We start from the raw sequence: 11,063 nt of genomic DNA, 5'->3' as shown, positions 1-11,063 counted from the left end.
GATTCATGGGCCACATTATTGAGCTATTTTTTTTTAACACATTATTGAGCCTCATTTTTTAAACAGAAAATATGTTGCTTTTGACTTCCTACATTACAAAACCTGGGATTAGTTTTCTGAAGGGTGGACAATGTGAGAATCTCCCAGTGTAAGAACATTGTAAAGAGAAACCTAAAGGAGCCCTTCCAGGGTAGACTTATACTGTGAAAAAACTTCCTTGAATAACTCAGAGATGAAAGCACAAATCCAGTCAAGAACTGTTTGACCATTTTTGGTTAGCTGTGGCCTCTCCGCTTATAACCAGTGATGAGTCTGTAATGTGACTTGACAGATGGCAAAGACCACCCAGGAATAGATGCCAGCGATAAATCAGCAGTAATCACCTGAAAATTGTAAAAAATAAACTAGCTTTAAGTACATGTTTAATCTCTGATTCACATCATTACAGCGCCCACCTAAAGCGTGAAAATGTGCAATAGAAATAAAATACAAAAAAAACTCCAGATAAAAGTCAAATAAACAACCCAAAGATATAAAAGATGATTTTAAAAATACTCTCATAAATTGTCTTAGGAGTCCAGTCTTGCATTTGGATAGTGTCCTAATGTCCGGGGAGACCATGTTGTGTAAGTAGAACAAATGGTACTTCTCCGACATCAATCTGGTCTCGTTTGGACTTCCCGTCCTGCTAATTATCCCCTGGTATGGAGTTTATGAGATTCATTGTGCTCGGTGTTTCTCAGTGATGAATGTGCCAAGGCAGGGTTTCAGTGGGTCTAGCCAGATGGCTGCGCCCCCACTCTGAGGCCTGTCCCACATCGCTCTCCTTCCCTGGTTCTTTCTCTTTTCAGCAAATGCTCAAGAACCTACCGGCCCAGAGACAACACTATGTAACCGTGGACTAGCCAATTCTCTCAAAAGTTCTAAAAGCTTCTCAGTCTACTATTTACTACTACAACAGAATTATAAAGGTTAAGCTGTAAAATGCAGATCTCTCATTAGCTCCAAAAATGGAAATGACGGATTATAACAACACATAAAGTATGGGCAGTAAAGTTCTGACACCAAAGTTTCCGGCCAGATAATTTGTCAGCAAAGTTATGGGAGGTTTAAAGTGTGAAGAAAGAAAAAAATCTAGTGATCACCTCTGTCTGATACATTAAAGAACCTGGGAAGCAGGGTGGGGATCATGATGGAGATCAGGATCATAACTGGAACTGGATAACTCTGTATATAACAAGGGAAGTCAGGGAAAAAAAGAACATCTACCCTCCCCCCGTACAAGAAAATACCTCAAGACTCAATGGTCGGCTCTTGAAACCAAAAAAAAACGACCGACCCAAAGGGAACAGGCAACTGTCTAGGTCATGCCCACAACCCCAGAACTGACGGCAGAATGTAGTGATCATTATTGAGAAACAAACACCAGGTGTGGCTATTCATCCGCACTTAACACCCTTTTTAACACACAATGGGAGCAGCTGAAGAGTTTCCTTGGTCGTTGCTGTGTTTACAATGTGCATTCCAATTTTGTAATTAACGATACATTTTTCTTTCTCTGCTTTCCTTAGTACTTAGCATATAGGCTATTGTGTCTTTGTAATTAGTCAAAAATTTAGATTTTTTGTTTAATTTTGTTTGCTGTGATGACCAATGAAGGCTCTAAATCCTACACATTCATCCATTGTTGCCTCCAGTCGAGTCACTCCTTGAACCAGACATACCAACACATGTAACACTGACAAAGTTTTGGACTTTAAGTTAATCTGCTGTAATTTGCACATAACATTGAGAGACTGAACACAATTCCTTCATATAGAACTGAATTTGTGTTATAGGTGCATGAAGACCATATATGCTGGCTCCAGAAATGTGTTTAAGGTTGAATATGTTCAATATCATTCACAGGTATGTGCCTGGCCATCTAGTGTTGATGTGTTACCTGCAACTTTCTGTGTTGAGCAGAAAAAAACACGCTTTGGCTCTCTGAACATAATATGATGGCGAAAGACTAAAAAACACGTAACTTTTCCATGTCTGAATATGTGATTACTGCATCAAGACTGGATCCATCAGTTAATAGGATAAATAGGGTTTCGGTTTTACCTGAACCTTTAGTAGGCAAACCAAGAAAATGCGCTGGATTCTAAACTGGCCCTCTGGGATGTAAAGAAGTAGAGTGTTGCATACCTTAATTCTTCTTTAAAAATTCAACATACGAAACCTACATTTTGATTTCCCACTCTAGTGTACAGGAGGAGTTACTATACCAAAATTTTAGATGCCAACACAGATGGCCCAGTAGTCACCAGGGCCTGGAGTATATCTTGTTAACCTCAGTCACAGGTACTGATCCTGTAACAGCGACGACAGAGACAGTGACCCCACGATGTGTCAGAGGATGGTATTGACCAACAATACGTTCACCTTTTTTGCATTCCTTTGACATCAGAACACAGACTCACTTTTGAAAATCAAATTATATAATGTTGAAATTTTACTAAACTTTTTGCTTCTTCTATACCTGGTTTTGCTGCGTTGGTGTATAAATATATGTATAACAAAACTAATTTTACTTCAGCAACAACACTTTGAGGGGGGCACGGTGGAGCGGCAGGTTTGATCAGGTCAAGCTCTCTGGTGGGTCTGGGGTTCAAAGTCCTGCTTGGGGTGCCTTGCGGCGGACTGGTGTCCCGTGCTGGGTGTGTCCCATCCCCTTCTAGCCCTGCGCCCTGCGTTGCTGGGTTAGGTTCCGGTTTGCCGCAACCCTGCTCGGGACAAGTGGTTTCAGACAGTGTGTGTAACAGCATGTACTTATGTATGGAATGCTGGTTCTATTCTTCTGTTTTTTTCTGCAGGGGTCACATGGTAGTGCAGTTTCTGCACCAACCTCTACGTCTTTGATGACTCCCCTCTTCTTCCCACACAAACTATTTGGTGCTCATTAAAGCATCTCTACCCGTAGGTCTCCATTCGCAACATTGGGAGCTGCTGGTAATTGGTACCTGTGTGACATTTTGGGTGTAGCTATTTTCACTGCCGTCATGGAAGTGAGGCACCAATAAAAATGCACACAAATCCTGAGCGGCAAAATGACTATAATCTTCACGATGGGCAAAACTTTGAAGGCAACAATGTCAGCTGAAAGACTGTGGCAAAGCATCTGGCGCTGAGCTGGTACTGTTCCTGCAATGCTATAATAGGGGGTTATGCTTCGGTTCGGGGGACTTGGGGCTCCTTTACAAATGAGCAGAAATCCACCTGTTCTCCCAGGGGAGATGCGGGGGTTGAGGAGAAGGGGGTGGGTGCTGAGTCATAGCCCAACCGGACAGCAGATGATGGCACAGACGGTGGCAGGAGGGGCCCTGTGGTAGGACACAGCAGACCAGCTTGACACCAATCACACCCCTCTGGTGTGTGGTGCTGACAACGTACTTGCAGCTAAACACCTGATACAGGCATTCACACCTCTTAGCTCCAAAAGTAGCCAGTTACATTTTAACACCAAAGTTTCATCCAAAAGTGCAGCGAGAGAAAGTCATCACAATACTGAAAACACCTTAAAAGATCAGAGAGATGCTACTATTAGGATATGATTGTGGAGAGCAGAGACTTCACCTTCAAGAAGGGTTCACTCGAATGGTCTCCGGAGGAAGGGGAAGTTTACTTCACACTGGAAATCTGTCTGTCAATTTTTATCATCCAAGCTGAATCGACAGCTGGATTCACATGACAGCAGCTGATTTAACTTGACTGTAGCAGTCAAGACCTATTTTTATTTTCACTGTGGACACAAACTGAAGTGGAAACATTCAGTCACTCACACTCACTCATTTCCGTTAACCTGTTGTCCTTCTCGGTGTTGCAGTGGTCCATAGCCTATCCCAGAATCACCAAGCTCTAGGCTGGGGGTAGTATACCCTGGATGGGATGCAGTCCACTGCAGAGTTTAAGTACAATTAAAAAAAGAAAGACAAAAAAAGAATAATATGAAGTGTTATGAAAAGTGAAACAATGCATGAAGCAACAATAAAAAACTGACACATACCTGTATGCTTTGTCAAGGTGTCACAATGAAACAAGGGTTCACCCAGCAGAAATACTGTCTTTAGTGGAGCTGCAAAGATGTTACAGCAGTAAAACTACCATCCAAGGCAATTTAAAACAACATTAAGCACGATGCTAACAACCATACCTTCAGTATCGCATTTAATTTACCCTACATACCTAAAAAATCCAGGTCATGCAAGATTCTCTTTCTTGACAGAAAATATGCTTGGGTATGGGCAGTGTGCACCATTTGATGATGACTATAGTTTCCATCTTTATTGCTTTGGAATAAATGGAATGGTGGCTATCAAAGCAATAAGAGAGGACGTTAACTAATACTACTGATATCTATAATCCAGACACTAAATATGCCACAAGTCAACTAGTGAAGCAAAACAACACTGAGATGACCGAGAAAGTGACCCCTGCCAGTTATTTTGGCCCAAGCACTTTGAATCATAATTATGATAATCACTTCTTTCACGCATGCTCAAAGGTCACGCTACATTTTCTGTTTGCCGGAGCATATGAGCACGACCGAGGCTCACACAACGACTTCTTGTTGACCTGATTAGCCAACTTTATAGGATTTGTTTGAGCTTCAGACTTGAATCGACATGCCCTTTTCCTCCATGCAGGTCCTGCGAGAGACAAACCAGACAGCCCAGCCCCCAGGGTGAATGCTTGATTGAATGGCTTTTGCATTAATATGTTTATGATATTGTTTGTGGCTGCAGTTGGTGCCGTGAAATTGGGTTGGCACCACTGCAAAAATCTTGACAGCCATTAGCTTGAATGACACCTACACAACTGCTCCTTAATTGGGACACTGCTACTGTTCAAACAAGAGGCAACTGTGGGGGGAGTTAATGTTGCCCAGGCAACCACCTCTTTGCACGGCCTTCCTTCTGATGTACTTAGTAATTTATACTTTGCTTGCTCATTTTTTAAACAGCAAAATGAGGAAAGCAAGGATTACTGAGTCATTCAATAACTTGGGCAAGACGGTTTTTAACACCAGGAAGCTGATCAGATATTGTATAAGAAATAACATACCACCCTCTCAAATGCCCCCAGTGATCCAGGTAGTACTTCCATCGGTGTTTGTATGGCAGCAATTTTGATGGGCATTAAAATCCCCCCAGTGACACATGTCCTTGAAAACCAGCTGAAGGTACAGTAAAAGCAGAAATTGTTTTACAAGAAAAGAGGCCCAACTGGGGGCAAGTCACAGTCCAGCAGACATCAATAGGAATGCTGTGCTGAGTAGTCACTCCACCCACTCCAACAATTCTCATCCCCCTGCTCACGAGACTGGGCCTCTCTGGCTGCTCAGGCGGTAAATGATCTTCTCTAATGGAGCTTTAATTGCTTTCTTTATGCGGAGGCCCTTGCTGGAAGGCCACTATGCATCCTGCTGGTTGAGGAATAAATCATAGACGCAGTGACATGGAGCCAATGGCCCACACAGAGGGATGCGGTAGAAAAGAGGGGTTCAAGGTGAGCATCAGAAAGGTCGCCCTGTCCCTGTCTGACATTGCCCCAGTTGTCTTCCAGCTACATGGGAATGCAAGGTAACTCAAGAGGTTAACCTTGCTTTGTTTTCTGATGGAACATCATTGAGTTAGTATTTGGTTCACTGAGAAACAGGAAAGAACATGTGGGGATTTTGTTTTTCACTGCAGTTTAAGGAGCTACACACATATTACAGGCAGGTGTACTATACTCACCACTTGGGTCAGCCTTGGTCACAACACAAACCTCAGAGCACATCTGTGGCTATCTTGTGATCTTTGCTACAGACACCATATTTTACCAGCTTCACTGTGTTGATGTCCACAAAGGCTCTGGTTCCTCCTTTTGTGATAGTGGTGCTGATAACCCACACACATACACATGGCTGCCTCACACCGGTGGTTGGAGGCAGGATCCTCAGCCCTGTGCTGCTAAATCTGACAGGACTCTTATCGGGGGCCACGGTACCTGTTGCTCTGCCCAAAGGGGAGGATTTGGAGGGTAAACAAAAATACTGCTTCAGATTAGCAATAAGGGCCACCACCATCCCAGAAGATGTGGTTACATTCTTTAATCAAACCATTATATTCCTAAACATCTAGTAGGGTGTACTGTATGAAAACATGCTTGGAGTTTTGTGTTCACTATTCAGGTTCAAGGCTTTCCACACCACTGTTTGTGCATGACAGCACTGCCTTGCAAACACAGCTGGCACCATTCACTAAATAATCACATTGTTGAAAACACACATTCCTTTCTTCTCCTGAAGTAATCCATATAATCAGTTGTATTTTCAGTGTTTGTTTTTTGAGGGTTTTTTAGAAGGAGAATAATGGTATGTACTTGAGGAATGTAAGAACATGGTTAACTACTGAGTCCGCACCCCCCACGATCCCACCCCACCCAACCTACAGCACTTGACAGGTGCCAGCATGCTACCTTGGATCAAATCCACTCTCCAACGTGACTGGCCAGCAGATGTTCACATGAAGTTTGCAACAGAATCAAAACAAACATCTGAGGACCTAAGACAAAAAGGTATAATTATGACACACTAAAATCTAATACATTTTCCATGTAATACAGTTTAAAATACATGAAAATCCAGAGTGGTTCCAATTTTTTACAAGCACTACAGGAATTTGAAACATGTAAATATCACAAGTACTGAAATACTATTTCATTTATTTGATCTCATCTCACACCTACATGGGCATTATCAAAAAAGCACTGTACTTTGCCAACAATAACACAATTACTACTTGTGGTGACAGAAATAAGAGCAATGCTTCAATAGTTTACTGACACTGTTCCAGAAGCTGTAAGCTTGGAAGAGCACAACACACACCCCAACATAATCTGAACACACACTCGAACAAGAACACATATAACTCTGAACCACAGAGGACACACTGAGCAAATGGTCTTTGGCATGCTGGACTATACGGGAGAAAATGAACAAAGGGCACATAGCACAAGTAGCATGTTGGCTGGAGAGAGGACTAGCCACATGCTAGCTATATGTTACCAGGGTTAATAGCACACACTCCACAGGGTGTGAAACTGACTGGTTGCCTAGGCTTCTGTGGATGATTCTCAAAGTCAGGCAGCCATAGAATCCTTTGGCTTTACACTTAGGCCTGAAGGTGGTCTAACAGAAACCAAAAGACTGCTTATTTAAACACTGACATGGTAACTGCTGCAGTTTTGAAAACATGTCTGACTATTAAAAACAGGTGAACTCTATAATTATTACTGCATATAAGCTACTTCAGGTAAACAGGCAGTGTGAAACACAATACAACACAGGCTGGATATAACATTCACTGAACCATAACACTGTGTAACGGGAAATCCGGACTTGTCGGTGCCAGCTTGTTAATGGAGCCGAGGTGTTTATCAGGTGAGAGTCACGCTTATTGCGTGATTTGCCAGTGTGCTTCTGGAAACTTTCCTCTAATTAAGAAATGTCCCTTTCTCACTTCTGCTGCTTTTAAACAGCGTCATGCAATCTCCGGTGCTGATCTCTGGCAGCTGGCACCGTGAGGACACGGAACACCTACAATTCGCCAAGAAAACACTGTTAAAATGTCAAACTGCCTATTCCTGACCACTAATTGACTCGCATATAAAATCAGTGAGCTAATTCCATGTAGCTGGAAAATCAAAACATAGTAGCTATGGAGTTGACCATGCCATTAACTTTTTCTCTCAGCTGTAATATCCAAATCCTAAGGGGCCCACCAGTTGGTGAGCTTGTCCAGGACAAACAAAGAGCAGCTGGTGAGGGTTCAACTACCTGGCTTTCCGGTATCTGAAAGACAAACATGTAGGAAGGACTCCTACTGTGGACTGCAAAGTAGAAACCTTTGATAGCAAGAACATAACTGTTCAACAACTGAAATGCATCAAAAGGTATGTACAATGTGCTCTTAATCTGTGTTTAACCACTCTTCAACCTTTAAATTAACAACTGTCAAGTTTAGCAGTTGCATGTCCACTGAGCTCACATGAAGAAAAGATGAGTTGTGCATTCAGAGACTCCTTTCTGCAAACCATTATTGTACCAAGATGTTATTCTTACACTTGTGGTCTTCTTAGCTTTAACAAGTCTGGCCGTTCTCTGCTGATCTCTCTGATTAACATGGTGGTTTTATTCACAGAAATGCCACTATGTGGATGCTTTTTTGCACTGTAGTGTGCAAAAATCCCAGGAGAGTGGCTCTTTCTGAGATGCTGGAACAAGTAAGACTGACACAAATGATGACGCCATGTTTAAAATCACTACGATCACGCATCTTGTCCACTCTAATATTAAGTCAAACAGTAAGTGAACCTCTTGAACCTGTCTGAATGCTTCATATACAACCATGTGACCTACTAACCATGGGAGGTGGACTTTATGTGTAAACAGCCAGGAGTACCTAATAAAGTGCCAGGGAAGTACATCGAGGATACTAATTGAGAAAATCAAACTAGGCAAAAGGAATGGAACAATTTAGGCTTAATTCTGAGTAGATCTTTGTAAAGAATGCTTATTCCTCATCAGTTAGGGTAACGATTTTTAACAAACTATTTTCCTGAATGCCACCAGCCCCCAAAGAACAACAAAAATTCAGAATCTCACAGGTTGAGAAAGGAGAATAAGAGCTAAGAGCACAGGAAGGCTAACAAATGACAAATTCCCTTCTTAACACATCATGCATTATTGATCAGAAAATAACCTGTATGTTACTGTTACAAAGCACAGTCCACACACCTGTTACAAGAAACTACAGTATGTTGATTTGTTAATATTGGCAGCACGGTGCGCATGGCTGTAACCTGCTTCTCTAGTCACAGCGACTAACTACGATACCTCCTCAAAGGCGTGGTGGAAGACACTGGCCGAAGGTTCTGTTTCAGCTTCTTGAGGCATGTCCAGTCTACCTTTCAGTTAGCATTGACTGTCACAGGAACTCAACCTTAATGTACACACACACACACACACACACTGACCTTAATGTATTTTAAGTTAATTTAACTCTTTTTGTATACGTGGGTTATATCTGAGAAAAGACAACAAGTCAAGGCAGCACTGGAATTATAGAATTATCCATTTCTCCCCAGAAGGAGGCACTTTGCTAAAATGAGAAACCACAGAGCACTGTGGGCCTAGATGCACTGCATGTGACAAGGACATGTTCACACATTTTTCATTTATCAAGGGTCTGTGATGACCACAGCCCTCTAGGTATGAATCCCTATTCAAACAAAGTGTTTTTTAGCCCAAACCCTGGTGGCAACTAATCCAGCACCAGTTACTGTTTTGGAAGCACCCCATAAAAAATCAATGAAACCTATAAAACACATTTTTTGAAAATGTTTTCTCCTACATTCAGAGGACAATACGAATAAAAAGCTCTTGATTGAGAGAAACGCTGCTTCTTGCCAGTATTCCAAATTTTTCTCTAAAAACCCAGTGTTCCCAAACACCATGTCTTTCTGAGCTGCCATCTTCTCCGAACAGAGCAGAAGGGCTCTTTGCTAACAAAAGTTGAAGCAAAGCTCTGCTGTGTAAATTAACAAGCGGAAATCGCTGATACTTAGAGTGTCGGCCGCAGCTGGATATTACTCTTCTGTGATCCAGTGTTGTTTCCCAACCTCCTGTCAGTAATTCTTTAAATCCTTCTTTATCGCACATCTCGTCTCTGCTCTGGTGGAAAGGACCACTGTAGGGTGACCTTTCTATATATTCTGCTAAGATGCCAATAAATTAATATTACAATAAAAGAATCCCAAAATAACACTTTAAACTGCGATGCAGGGTTAACTCTCTGTGTGACTCTCTCTCTCTTAAACTCCTGTCTCTGCTTTCAGTCATTTCACATGTGACACGTGCTGACTATTACATTTTTTTAGAAGGGAAAAATAAGGGCATCCGCCGACAAACCGCGTGTATAATGTTATGCAACGGACACCCCTTGACAATAAGACTTAACTGCTCTGCCCTGGATCGTGAAGAACGCAATTACTCCATATCACCAGAGAGTGAGTTTGATATGGTTGCGTAAGCGCGAGATGCCCGATCGTCCCCTTTTCATCCCAGTCACGGCGGAGGCGCTGGCGCTACACGCAGCCTCGTGCCACAGCCTCGCGGATACAAAGAAAACTGCAGCGGAAACGGCGCCATCTAGTGGAGACCTTCAATATGAACAACCACCGCGAGCGCCTAAACTGCCTCAGAATGCGCGCGCACACGCACACGCACAATGACTGAAACCGCCTGTCCCGAGCGGAGTCGCGGCGAGCCGGAGCCTAACCCGACAACACAGGGCGCAAGGCTGGAGGGGAGGGGACACACCCAGGACGGGTGCCTCAGCATGATACCACGAAAGGTTTTTTTTTTAAACCATTAATTAGCATACACACTTTTCCGGTTCAAGCTAAACTAAATAATAATAACCATGATGAGCACGAAAAGCGGGCAAGTGAAATAGTTATGATGAACACAGAAACCGCGCGTGCTGAAAAAAACGGCAGGAACTAAGTCACCACCACCAGGTAGCCTAAAGTTCGCTTCAGATTGCGCTTATGTGGTGTTAAGAAGACATTTCTTTGGTTGTTTTCACTTCGCCGTGTTTTCTGCTCGTCCGCTCGCTCGTTTCACTCGTTTAGCCGTGACAGTTATGTTTTATTCCTCACCGGAGATTGTTGAGAAAGCTTGAGGGCCCGTTGGCGCCCAGGGATTTCCGCGTGCGCCGACACACGTGACCGGCTACGCTCTCGCGCTTCTCCCGGGCTTTTTGGCGGCGAAACCGAGGGCGCGAAATGGTGGCCGGAGCCCATGGAGAAGTGATGGGACGCAGACAGCTGTCTGAACGGAAACGCTGGTCCGACACTGTCGACCCACATGGCAGCGACTGGGTGGAGGACATTTACTGCAAAAATATCATGAGTGAAAAGAACAAGAGGGTTTCAGAGTAACAGGGGCCCCCTGGTACTCATACTAGTCAGGA

The 11,063-nt window shown here is 43.2% G+C and overlaps 1 long non-coding RNA gene across 1 annotated transcript; it reads right to left on the bottom strand.

Moving 5' to 3' along the window:
• Nucleotides 1-3,043: 3,043 nt before the first annotated feature.
• Nucleotides 3,044-10,861, bottom strand: LOC108923055 (uncharacterized). Its single transcript, XR_001965183.1, has 4 exons — nucleotides 10,750-10,861; nucleotides 4,049-4,117; nucleotides 3,825-3,940; nucleotides 3,044-3,365 (listed from the first exon to the last, which is right to left on the bottom strand). It is a non-coding gene; the product is annotated as an uncharacterized LOC108923055 (long non-coding RNA).
• Nucleotides 10,862-11,063: the final 202 nt, after the last annotated feature.

This window comes from Scleropages formosus, chromosome 13 (assembly GCF_900964775.1).
Source record: "Scleropages formosus chromosome 13, fSclFor1.1, whole genome shotgun sequence".
In the NCBI taxonomy this organism is placed as follows: Eukaryota; Metazoa; Chordata; class Actinopteri; order Osteoglossiformes; family Osteoglossidae; genus Scleropages; species Scleropages formosus.
This window is presented reverse-complemented; position numbering and strand designations above follow the sequence as displayed.